Source organism: Lepidochelys olivacea, assembly GCF_965140295.1.
Source record: "Lepidochelys olivacea isolate rLepOli2 genome assembly, chromosome: 7".
In the NCBI taxonomy this organism is placed as follows: Eukaryota; Metazoa; Chordata; order Testudines; family Cheloniidae; genus Lepidochelys; species Lepidochelys olivacea.
Window position 1 is genome coordinate 4789553 of NC_140417.1, and position 12891 is coordinate 4802443.

A 12891-nucleotide genomic window follows, 5' to 3' on the forward strand; every position below is an offset into this window, starting at 1 on the left:
GTCGGAATATTTTTGGATTTTTCAGGGAGCAATCCAAGAAGTCAGAGAGAAGTTACCACGTTACAGATCCCAAAATTAGTTAAACAGAAAATTAATGATGAGTTAATGTTGTAAGCACTGATCAGCTAGTCTTACAATTAATGCTTCCAATAAAAAAGCTCCCCCTTTTATAGGGCAGAATAAGAAATTAAACACTTGTGGGTTCATTCTAAAGAATGAATGAAATTGAATAAGCTACCTAGTACTTGAGATTCACAGTGAGTGCTTGAATAGAGCGAACCTCCTAAGTTGAATGGATTGCCTTTTGGGACCAATTTGCCTCTTTTCACTCTTTATTCTTCCTTTTTTGCTGACAGATGTACAAAGGCGGAACTGTGCCGTGCAGCTTATCTACATGCACCCACAGCAGCTGTCACTTTTGTCGAGCAAGTTAATCAAGCAAATGCCACCATATCCCACTTTCTATAAGGAACAACATGTTATAGACAGTAGTCTTGGGAGAGAGAGAGAGAGGGAGAGAGACTTTATTTTAACTTTGATTAGCTCAATTTTTTTCCCGTCTGTGTGTGTGTGTGTGTGTGTGTGTGCGTTTTCAACAAACTGCACAAGCCAACACTTTTGTCTTCACCCAGTACAAATATTTAATATTATTTTAAGTGTAATTTGCACTATTGGGAAGACTGGCCAGTTTTAATTAAATTTAAAGGATTTACGGACATGGTTAAAGAGAAATGGAAGCTTTTTGTGTGTGCTAATGCTTGTTGATAATAATATATTGATTGTCAATCTCTAAGCCAAAAAGATTAGTGTAGTAAATACGATTGTCTGAATGCCACAAGTGAAGTCCCTGCTTTTTCTTTGTACAGCAGCTTGAATCACTGGTCGTTATTTATACATTTTCTTTGATAAAACCAACTTGTGTGGCTGATTCTTTTTTTTTTTAAACCCTGCCTCATTAAGTACATAATAGCATTTATGTGCGGGTCTTTCTGCTCTTTAGCCTTTCAAGCTTATGCTTATATTCCTTGATTACAACCAGGTTTCAAAACGTCTGATGTTCACAAACAATTGGAGATACACCAATATCGTACACATTAAATTCTCCACGACTATCATCACAGGCTATAAAATCACAGGCACTATCAAGAATGAACAGATAAATAGCGATCTTTCTGTTATACCACCATGGACCAGACAATAAGGGTATCTGATCTCTGAGTAACTAAATAGTCTACCGAGTACTTAAAAAGGCGGCTGCCTTTCTGTATACCACCATAGACCACACAATAACAAGGCATAACCAAAAGAGTATGCAGAGACAGCTGTCTTTCTATTATAAAACACATTATTTTATAGCTCACACTATTTTTTTATGTGTTGTTTCTTTCAAAATATAAAAGTTGATAACTGGGTTTTTTTCTGGCAACAAGTTGTGATTTGCTAGCTTACCTTCTAGTAGGGATTTCTGACTTGGTTACGTTCAGAAACAGAATGCACAATTCAGAAATACTTTGGGTACACGCCCTATTTAAGAAACTATAGAACAGCAAACAGTACCTTGCTCACAAGAGCGAGGACTTCAGTAAGTAAAGATTTTGCAGGATAGGGTCCTATATTAGTGGCAAATTTTCCTCTGGATAAGCAATATGCCTTCTATTATTTTTTGCTAACATTTAGCTCAGTAAGTGCTAAATGGTAGTGCTATGTTTTTATTTATTACCATTATATTGTTAAAGCACCATGCACATCTATGGTACAGCATAAGCAATAATAATAATGAACCTTGGTTTAAACAAGTGACTGACGTGCTTTGCTAAGACTACAGATTTACATTTCAGCAAAGATTTTTTTTTAATAATACTATAATGATTTCACTGCATCTACATTTAGAATAGTTCCTACGACCCCGCTGCTCTGTAACTTCTGATTGTTTTTTCCCTGTATTATTCCTTGGCTGTGAAATCTCATTCACATTGAAAGCTTAACTATGTGGGCAGGGTATAAAGTCAAAGGGGCTTGATATTAAAATCATTTGTATTATTATTTAATAATACCACAGTGTCAGCCTTACATAATAGGATCAAGCCTCTACCCTGAACTATTAATCATTTGTCTAGGATGTAAATGGTGTTAAATTACATCATCTTTCTCAAAAGAAATCACAAAAACATTGTTTGAATAATGTAAACGGAATGCCTTAGACACAACAAGGAAGGAAATTCAGAGTGAAAGCTGAAACTCACACACAGTTGTGTTTAAGTAGGGCAGGCTTTTTGCAGTACATATGGTAGCTAAGATCACCCACTGTTTGAGGACCTCAGCAAGAGGGTGAGTTAAGGATGGAGTTTCACCCTTAACTGGGTTTAAGTTTGGTTTGAAGGGGGTCTCTTGCATATCGTTCCCGTCAGTGCTAACGGAAGGTCCATGTAGAACTTCCTGGTGTCTCTAGCAAATGGACTTGTTGATTGTAAATGTTCAGTGCAGTGTTTATGAGATTACACAAGCAACTCCCACTATTATTAATGGAAAAAGATGTCTCTAATCTGGGGGTTTTTTTGCTTTGTATTTTGTATGCATATATGGTCTCGCACTTACGTTATAAATAAATCGTAAACATACGAATAATTTCATTCATAAAGAGCCTCTGCATTTAGGGCTCTGTGCTGCATACAATTAATTAACAATTAGAATACATTTTGTAGTACAACACCTAAGCACTCTGGGATGGGTTACAGCTCCTTAACTCCAAATTATACTGCCTCTGAAGCCATTCAGTTCCTTAACGTCATCCAAGCACGGATTTCAACAGAGTTTAAAAAAAGCCAACGGGAGGCATTAACTCCTGCACCTTCACCACCAAGCTGTTGTGTGACAGTTGTGAAAACAATCTGAGCTTTATATTTATTCACACAATTCGTAAACCATATAGTTTCCTCTACATTTCCAAATAGTTGCATAGGATTTAGCCACGCAAGTCCCATCTAGCTCAGCATCGTGAAGTCTCACCACCTGGGACTGTCATCTCCTTAGAGCCAGTAACGGAAGCAGTGACCAGTCTGAACAGGACTTGGATGGGGGATGTCAAAGGAAAAAGCGACTTACTGTAGGAAGGGGCCGGTCACAGACTGAGAGTAGCCTAAGGTGGACTCATCTCTCTGTGCACTTCATAAGCATCCCCACATGGGCCAAACTGAGGAGATAACTGGCTAAACACCAGGTGATTAAACAATTAAGGTGATTCAGCTCCTCAGCTAAGGACAGGTGAAAGAGATACAGGAAGAGAAAGGGGAAAGAGGGGAAGGCCCGAAGGAAGGGCCAGAGCAGCCCAGGCTCTCATGGAGGGGAGATCTCCCCTCTTTCCCTCTGCACCTAGGGAGAAGGTCAAAGCCTTATGTCATGTGAGGACAAGGACTTGTATAGCCCATTGTACATAAAGCACACCGTGGTGAACCTATGCAGGAATGCGTGAGGACTGCTGGCAGTGAGGAGTCCAGAGTGAGGGAACCCCACCACATGACAGGGCCGGAGCCAAAGCTCACTGAAGTCAGTGGGATGACTCTGGTGAGTAAAGTTAAACCCACATGAGTTTGTAGGGACAGGGCCTGAGAAGGTGGCATTCTTCTGAGTTATGATGGAACCAATCACCTAGCCTGGTGTGGTTGTGCTGAAGAAGATGCTGTTTTTCTGATGACATGTAAAACTAAAGTCCTGGCCATTAAAGATTCATAACTCTTCTCCTGGCCAAAATCCATTGCCTGTAGGATTTGAAGGTGAGAAGAACGCAGTTGGAAACATGTTTAATTCTTAAAAAGAAGCCCGTGCAGAGGTGCAAAAGACATGGGGATCCAATACACTCACTTGTTGCAACCAGATGGCCTCAGACTCCAATATGCAACTGGCCAGACAGCCCTGGCTCCCTGCGGGTGGAGGGGTCTGCCAGTAGGGAGAGTTGCAGGATTTGGGTGTTAAAAAATAGCTTGTGGGTTGTCATTGAGGGAGTCATTACATCCAGGGAATAGCTGGAGCACCTATGTGTGTGTAGGGGGTCCTCTTGCATTACAAATGCTCATGGGTAACTCTACTCACACGTGTAGACCCACCAAAGTCAATGCTGGTTATCTACCCCAGTCAATAGGACTACTCGGATGAGTAAAGTGGTGCGTGTTTACAGGATCTGGCCCTAAACGTGGCCTGGGTGTACTGACATGCTTTGCTCTTGGGTACCTGTCCTTTCTCTTCCTCCCAAGCGGATACAACTGTGCAAAAATTCACAGTGCTTGTATCATGACATTTTATACACAAGTTATCATTGCCCCGAAGGATTTTGCCCCCCCCACCCAAATTTTGCATTATTTGCAATTTTGATAAAATAATTTTTGCATAAAAAAGGTGAAATATAGATTGCAATACTGTTTTCTGCATTTGAAGTAGTCTCCACTTGTGTTTTTTAAATTTTTTTTGTAAAGAAAAGATGTTGACATTTTAAACCGAGGTTCCCATATAAAGAACCTGGTTAAACATAATAGCTACGTAACATTTTTGTAAAGAGCCCAGCCCTTTGTCAAAGCAATATAATACAATGACAGTATAATTGGATGTAATGTTGATTAATAAGATGCAATGTATGTCATACAATACTTTAATTGTACAGGGTTTTTTAGATTTTAACACTAGAACTGAATCAAAAGACGTCACAAACTGGAGTTGGGAACCTTTCATTGAGTTCTCTTGTATAGCCTGCACATGCCAGAAAGTGTAGTTAAAGGCTGCCTAGGTATTAACTGTGAACTGGAAAAGAGTGAATGGGGAGAAAAGGATCCCCTGTATCGTACATGGGACTTCAGGACAGAAAAAAGATATTTCTTTGCCAGCTCTTGGTAAGCATTTTTGTACGCTGATATCATAAGTGCAGGGTGAGGTTTAAAGGAATCTTGGGGAAAGAAAAAAACTGCCGACCAAGAGAAATGAAGTGGCCTATAACCGCTAATCTAACATGCACCACTGGCTCACTCGCTACCCTGAGAGCAATTGTGGGGGACTGGACTGCAGAGAGAAAAGGGAACGAGGCATGAAGAAGCTATTGGACAACAAACAATCCCCCGTTGTTAATGCAGCGGGCCCAATCCTCATCCCAGCAAACAGCGGGGGTATAAGATCCTGCTCCAAATGCCAGGGGAAGGCAGTGGACCACTCTGCGATGACAGCTGTTGCCTCAGCCCTGCAGCAGATCCTTCTCCTACTATCCCAGACAAACGTGCATGAGGTTAGGTCAACAGATCTGGATAGTCAAAGACCCACCTGCTGAGCTCCTGCTCTGGTTCTCCCCAGACTTGCCCTGGAAAAACCGACTCTGTGCTGCACATGGGAACTCTCTGTTCTCCATGTGTAGCTGTCCCACTGCATGCTGGGACTTCTATGCACACAAAGGAGTGGGGTGGAAAAAGGATTTGCCCAGTGGAATATGGGATTTAGGGGGAAAACGGAACTGTTCATTTTGCCACTGACTTATCTACAAAGCCTCAGATTCCAATGCTAAAATATTTTCTCACATATTTGAAGCTTATCAGAGTCCCCATCAGTCTTCTTTTCTCAAGACTAAACATGCCCAATTGTTTTAGCCTTTCCTCATAGGTCAGGTTTTCTAAACCTTTGATCGTTTTGGTTGCTCTTTTCTGGACTCTCTCCAATTTGTCCACATCTTCCCTAAAGTGTGGTGCCCAGAACTGGACACAGCTCTCCAGCTGAGCCTTACCAGGCCCAATACAGCAGGACAATTACCTCCCGTGTTTTACACACAACACTCCTGCTATCTTCACACTTAAACTTTGACCTAGTTGTGCTTTCCTTATGCTCTCAAAATTTCAGTTGAAATCAGTGGGGCTTTTGAGGTAACAAGAAATGCAAGATTGAACACCTAGGTTCTCATTCTAGACTAACCACCAACTGGAAGCTCAAATTAGTTAAAAACAACTGTTAAATAAAAATAGACAAGCAGATCTCACAGTATCTTAAGGGCCAGATTTTCAAAGGTATTTAAAAGCAGCGGATAGGTGCTCTTGAAAATTCAACTGGGGCCTAAGGTGGCCAGCCACCTTACCCCTCGCAGTTGCCCCCAGCAATGGGAGTTAGGTACCCAGGCACTTTTGAAAATCTCACTATCTGCATAACTTTAATAATCTGGTCCTACGTGACTTGCATATATTGCACAGTGATAAATATGTACATACAGCTCTAATCCAACAATCTATGTTGGCTAAGCAGGAAAGACTATGTTGTTAAGCTAACTGACCTCTCATTTCAGAATTTAGGACAATTTGTCTTCTGTAATGCAACGTGACAATATTCCTTCCACAAAATGTACCTTGGATATTTTTTTAATGGCAAAATAAATAGTCTGTTGCTTCCATTCTGCCATAAAAAGAATATTCTTCAACACTAAAAAGCACTGTGCAGATCATGTTAGCAAGAGTATGCTGACCTTAAAGTAACAGAGCAATCAGTCTGACTTCTTAGAATGATTAATGGAACAATCTCCTCTGGAAAAGAAAACAAATTAACTGTCTTCACCAAATGTCTACTGAAACATTAAAAGCTGTTCTGATAAAGACATTTAGAAGGAAAAACTCTTAAACACATGTAAAATCCAGTGACAGATCTAGGACTTATTTTATTAAGAGGCTCCCTAAAATAAATTAAGTGAAACCTACTTAAATGAATACTTCATGAAAGAATGAACCTGGTTAACGGAATACATTTATAAGGTAAGACCCTATTCCAGAACAAGTCCTCACTACCTTGGGCAGCTTGTGGGCAGGAATAGTAAGAAAATAGGTCTTCTCTTTCCTTTTCCCATGATTAATAAGCCTATTAAACACCTCTTGTCCTTTTTTAAAAACATGCTTTGCATATGAACTCCAAAAGATGAAGGGGTCAGCTGTGAAATAGCATGACCCTGCATGTGGGTTTGAAACATGCCTTTTTGTTGGGTAACTCCCCCCCCCACTTGTTAATAAAGGAGGGTATACAATATTCTTCTTCCCCAAGGCAGCAATAACTGTATACAGACAATATTTTCCACCACAATGTACTTTACGGTTTTACTCAACCGCCATGAAGCACAGTACCTGCAATCTGACTCTCCTTTCTTTGAGTAAAAAATTCAATTGACTTGACTTCAACTGATTCAAACATTATGCCTTCACTGAAAAAACAAGGGCTGCATTAAAAGTAACCCTTTTAAAGACATGCTTAATTTGTGCAGTATTTCCCAAGGCCAATTTGCTTTATTTTCTTCACTTCAAAATTGACTTTTTTTTTTTTTTTTTTAAGACAAAAGCAGCTGAAGAAGGAACAGCATAGGGAGGCTGTCTCAGGATGGAAGTAGGGGAACTGGTGCCCCAGCGAGCAGTCTGGCTGTGCAGGAAGAAAAGTAGCTATTTTCTAAGGTTCAATCAGCTGCATTAGCTTCTTCTGTCGCTGTCAATATCACCTCTGCAAATTTCCATATAGTTAGGCACGTATCAGAGGGGTAGCCGGGTTAGTCTGTAGCCACAAAAACAACAAGGAGCCTTTAAGGTGCCGCCGGACTCCCCGCTGTTTTCACATATTTAGGAGTATACGAAGTGCTGGTTCAGCAGGGTGCTTGGGCACGTGCATAACTTGAAGCATATGAGGAGTCCCATGGACGTCAGTGCTAACTGCTGAACTGGGGTCCAATAGTAATTTGTGCCAAGGTTTCTTTTTTAAACTTCAGTGCTCCTTCAATTCCGACTTGTATTGACTTGGTACGTTTTACGTTCAAGAATCAATTCATATTTGGTATAACTGCATTTTAAAAATATGGGACCAAATCCTGTCTCATGCATCCTCAGGAGCTCAGAGCTCTCAGGAGCTGTGCTCCAGCTGGACTCATGGGCATGGATGTCTACTCCTGTTGCCATATCTACTTGGGATGCATTGCACAAAGCACTTTGCCAGTGGACAAGCCTGATCCCTGTATCAGAGATGATGGAGCTGAGGTGCAGGGAGCTGAGCTGACTTGGCTAAGATCACACCGGGACTCAATGGCAAGGCTGGGAATAGGACCCAGGTCTCTTGATCCCCATTCTGGGCCCCTATCCAGTGTACGGAGGTGGGGAAGGCAGCACCTCCCCTGATATTCCAGCATGAGGTGCTTTGGGATCTCCCTGGCAGAATGGCCCCATCTTGAAGAGCTGCGTCGGAGCCTCCAAATGCAGATGCTGGGTGCTGGGGTGACTGTCCCATCAAAGCTGAAGATCCTCTCCCCGACAGGCAACCATGGGAGTGACTGTCTTAATCTGCCCTCCCTCCCTAGCTTCCTCATCTACATCCCTCAAACCCACTGATTTCAATTTGCCTCTGTGTGTCAACATAAAAACACCCTAATTTTTCTTGCAAATACAAAGAGGCTTCCTGAAGGTATTTTAAACCACTCCTTTAACAACAAATATCCAGGCTATTACTGTCTGCACATAGAGTTCAGAGGCAGCTGAATGTATAATGTGACAGTAAAATGGTATTCAAGCCTTCTGCAAAAGTACAGAGCAGTTAGCACTGTAACTACGACTGCATCATCAGGACCATATCACTGCATGATTAAGTTCTTACCAGACTTTTCAGTAAGGGCAACCTTACTGATCTGATAACTGCCAAGGACAAGCCAAATACAGAGTCAATCTATGCACATTTAATCCCCAGAAGGCAGATTAAGTGTATAATTGACCCATATAATCCATGTATCATCTCCAGTCCAATGTTTTCTATGTCCGGTTTAGGCGGACATGAGGCCCATAAGAAAGCTATCAAAGACACATATTACCAGTGCAGTGGATTTCATCAAAGTTAGAGATGGCTTTTTAATCACTGATCTCAGAGACTGCCAAATTTAAGCAGATGAACTAGCACTAAGCACATCTGTTTTAATCCTTATCTTCTACTCAGGCTTGTGTCTTCAAGAAGTACATGGAGGAAAAAAATAAATTAATTTTTGTTTAGATCTTGCAATCTTAGGAGCTTCTCTTGATCATTTGATCTCTCATATCAAAAGCATGTTTTGGGGTTTTTTTTGGGTAAGATATTGAATTAATCATGAGAAAGAAAAAATACCATCTGCACTATTTATGGACTTCAGAGGTTTGCATCAATACCCTGAAATTCACAGGAACCATGGTTGCTTTCTCTACATTCAACAGCCTTTTGTACACTAGCTTTTGTACACTGTGACCAAAGACATCAGTATTTTGCCAGTTAGGCAAAAGCAAGGCTGGTGATTAGAATATCAATTAGAATATCAATTAGAATATCAATATAGGTCCACCATATAGTTTTGTGATCAGATAGGTTCTGATTGGCTGGAAAATACATAAACTATGAGTGCGGATGTAAATCTGTAAACTATCATCCTGAAAGGCACTAAACTTTGTAGGCAAATCTCTCATTGGCCTCAGAGGGAATTCTGGCTGTGTAGGGGCCTGGTCCAAAGAGATGCTGAGTGCCCTCAGTTGAGAGGGCTCAGAACCACACAGGACTGGCCTCTAGGACTGCAAGATCAGTCCCCTTTTTTCAGGTCCATGACATACCTCAAGCCCATCTGGCCCATGCTTCCTATTTGAAACAATCAAATATGTCAAAAATTACCATTCAGAGACAAAATTGCAAACTATTACACTAAACTGAGATTGCAACCTCTTTTTTCAAAGCATCATACAATTTTTTAAACCACACAAACAGACAGAGACATGCACATAAACAAAGAGCGTGAACGCATGTCAATAAACCGTTCTTAAATTCTTCTCTTACTAGTTCTTTGTACCAGTGGGCCGTGTTACAGTATTGTAGCTTTAAAAAATATTGTATGCAGTGTAGTTGTAGCCGTGTCAGTCCCAGGATAACAGAGAGACAAGGCAGCTGGGGTAATATCTTTTACTGGATCAACTTCTGTTGGGGAGAGACGCAAACTTTCGAGCCACATAGAGCTCTTCTTGGTCCAATAAAAGATATTACCTCACCCTCCTTGTCTCCCTAAACAAATATTACCAGTTTAGTGGGGCAGGCCAAATAAATAAATCACGTTAATCTGCAGCAAATAAGCACCGTTTAAAAATAAAATAATAAAAAATCCTAGTTAGCTTTTGATTACCAGCAGAATTTCACAATCTGTTCCTTTAATGACCCAGAGAATGCAGATATTAAAAATTAAGATGATGACTTTACTGCAGGGAAAAAACTGACTAATTTATAGAATAAAGGAGATTATCTTAATCTTGCCGTGTGCTCTACATTTTAATCTTCTGCAAGCACCAATATCCACCAAAGAGCACAGTTCTGCTATGCAAGTACTGACAGAATGAGCACTAAGAATATTACCTCAGCTATTGTCGGGAACATGGTATAACTAAACGTATCCAGCCTTTTTTAATGGTAGAAAACAAACAGAGCAAATAAATGGAAATACCAGGTGAGAAGAGGGAGGAACCAAAAAACCCCAGGTGCTACAAAAAAATAGAACATGTAATGGACCAAATTATGGGCTTGATTTTGCACCAGTCAAGTCAATGGGAGTTTTTCCAGTGACTTGCATGGAAGGAGGATCTATCCCTATATCCTTCTTGACAATCCTGAAATCCCACTGAAATCAATGGGGTCGCAGCACACATGTGACAAGGAAGATTTTGGCCTGGTCCCTACACATGGCAAGGGAGTTAACACGATACACTAAAAATGTAGGGCCAGATTCTCAGCTGGAATAAATAGGCGTAGCTGCATTAAGGTAAATTGAGCTATGTTTATTTATCCCAGTTGAGGCTGTGACATGCAAAATGTTAATTGATGTCTCTGTCCAGATTTCAAATTCTGATCGGACTCTGGCCTCACTCACACTGCTGCGACTCCACAGACCGCAAGAGTGTCACTCCTGAAATATACTGACACCATGAGAGCAGAATCAGCCCCCACATATTTTTAAAAGGATATTTCCATTTTATAATATAAATGTTGATTATTCATTCTCCATCTTTCTTAAAATTGTACCTGCTGGACCCAAAAAAACAGCCTTGACAAACCTGACAGTTTTATAGAAATCGATCACTGGGATTAACGAAGAAGATAAATAAAACTAGTTGGCCACAATGTTTAGTTCCATGAAATTAAGGGCTGAATACTTTAAGAATATTCTAGGTTTTATACACAACCAGGTTTGCTTTATTACTCATGCTTCAGAACAACGCAGTGAGCTAAAGCGGCCAAAGTCTGGCTGCATGGGCCTAACCGAGAGTAAAGCCTGGACCAAGATGTCTGTATACGAAAACAAAAGAAAAGAAAAAATATGGATGTGACGCTGCCCCCTTTAAAATCCATGGGCGTTTATCACCAACTTCCATAGGGTGGAGGTCCGGGCACACTTAGGAAAACTGACTGAAACAATCCAAAATGTTCACAACCTGATGCTGTGCTGCTAAAGTGTAGAAACCCAGCATGTGGAGAATTCAATGACAGATACTGCAACAAACCATTTCTAGGTGATGGAGATTTCTGTGAATTAACATTGAAGGGCCCCATCCTGAACCCCTTCACCACTGGGAACCATGCTATCCATCACCCAGCATTCACCACTGTGCCCAGTATTAAGGGTGTGCAGGATTGGGCCCCAATTTAATTGTTCTGCACTTACGAGTTCAGTCAGTGAGGTCACCACCTTGTCCTTTATCTTAGGGCTCAACTTGGGAAATATGCATTTCTTTCTGAAACCATTTTGCAACAGTGAGAGCTAAAACAGAGTTTTAAATAATTAAGATTGCTACCTTTGAAAGTCTAGTGCATTCTAATTCCATATACCTAAATAAAGGATCCACTCCTGTGCACCTTACTCATGTGAGGAGATACATTTGAGTGAGACACAGAGGAATGAGGTTAGCAGGATTTGGTCCCAGAACTGAATTGCTAACGCATCAGAGCAAAAAGTGAATTGCTCTTCCACAATGCCTTGACAGCTGCACGCAGTTATGTAAAAATATATGTAGAAATGTAAATATTATAGGATTTATTACCATTAATACAATCCTTTATCATTTACCTGCCTAACAGGTTAGGAAAAGTATAGTTTATGAAAAATGTGTGTGTGTGTGTGGGGGGGGGGAAGATGAGGAGCAATTCTGTACTTTTGCCTTCTACAGGTTATTCTTATTTTTTTTAATTGCTAATTTAACCACAATATGGTCTTATGATCCGAAGTATGATAATAAATACCCAGGTCAGTTATAGATTTTTAGAGTTTGAGCTAATGACACAAAGTTCTAAAAACCACACAACTGCAAATCTTAAGAAACTGATCAAAGGAAAGGCAACTAAGGCATTGAAAAGAACAATCCAGTTAATCTCTGAAAATTTACTGCTTTTGGAATAAAATTCAACATAGATATGCAATGCACTAGTGGACCTGCTGCAAAATAGAAGTGACTGTGTCCTTTTTTCAGTGCTTACTGGATTTATATCTCGCACTCTGTGCTTTACATTCTTTGAAGACTGAGCACGCATAGAGCATTAAGGAGTCACTAGTGTGCTTTATGCATGAATGAGGCATTCTCAGTGGATATGGGCCATGCTAGTAGATGTACACAGGAAGATTATTTGACTCTAATTCATGCCACTTGATATAATGTGATAAAACATTTGACATGAGAGATAAGTTCCATTTTAATCTGATAGGATATCAGTGAAAGAAAGAGTGGGAATTACAAAGTAAGAAGAGGTTTCTAAGGGAAAGGTAATGTGAAGAAAGAAGAATATCAAGTAAAGAAGGCGTTTGATTGGGGAAAAAAAAGCCTTCCCTACACACTGTGGAAGCAAATGAGTAAGTAAACAAAGCATATAAAG

General features: G+C 40.4%; 1 protein-coding gene across 8 annotated transcripts in view; it reads right to left on the bottom strand.

Annotated features, from left to right (window-relative positions):
* CADPS (calcium dependent secretion activator) overlaps positions 1 to 12891 on the bottom strand; it is a 382629-nt gene that overhangs the window by 16808 nt on the left and 352930 nt on the right. The window lies entirely within an intron of this gene.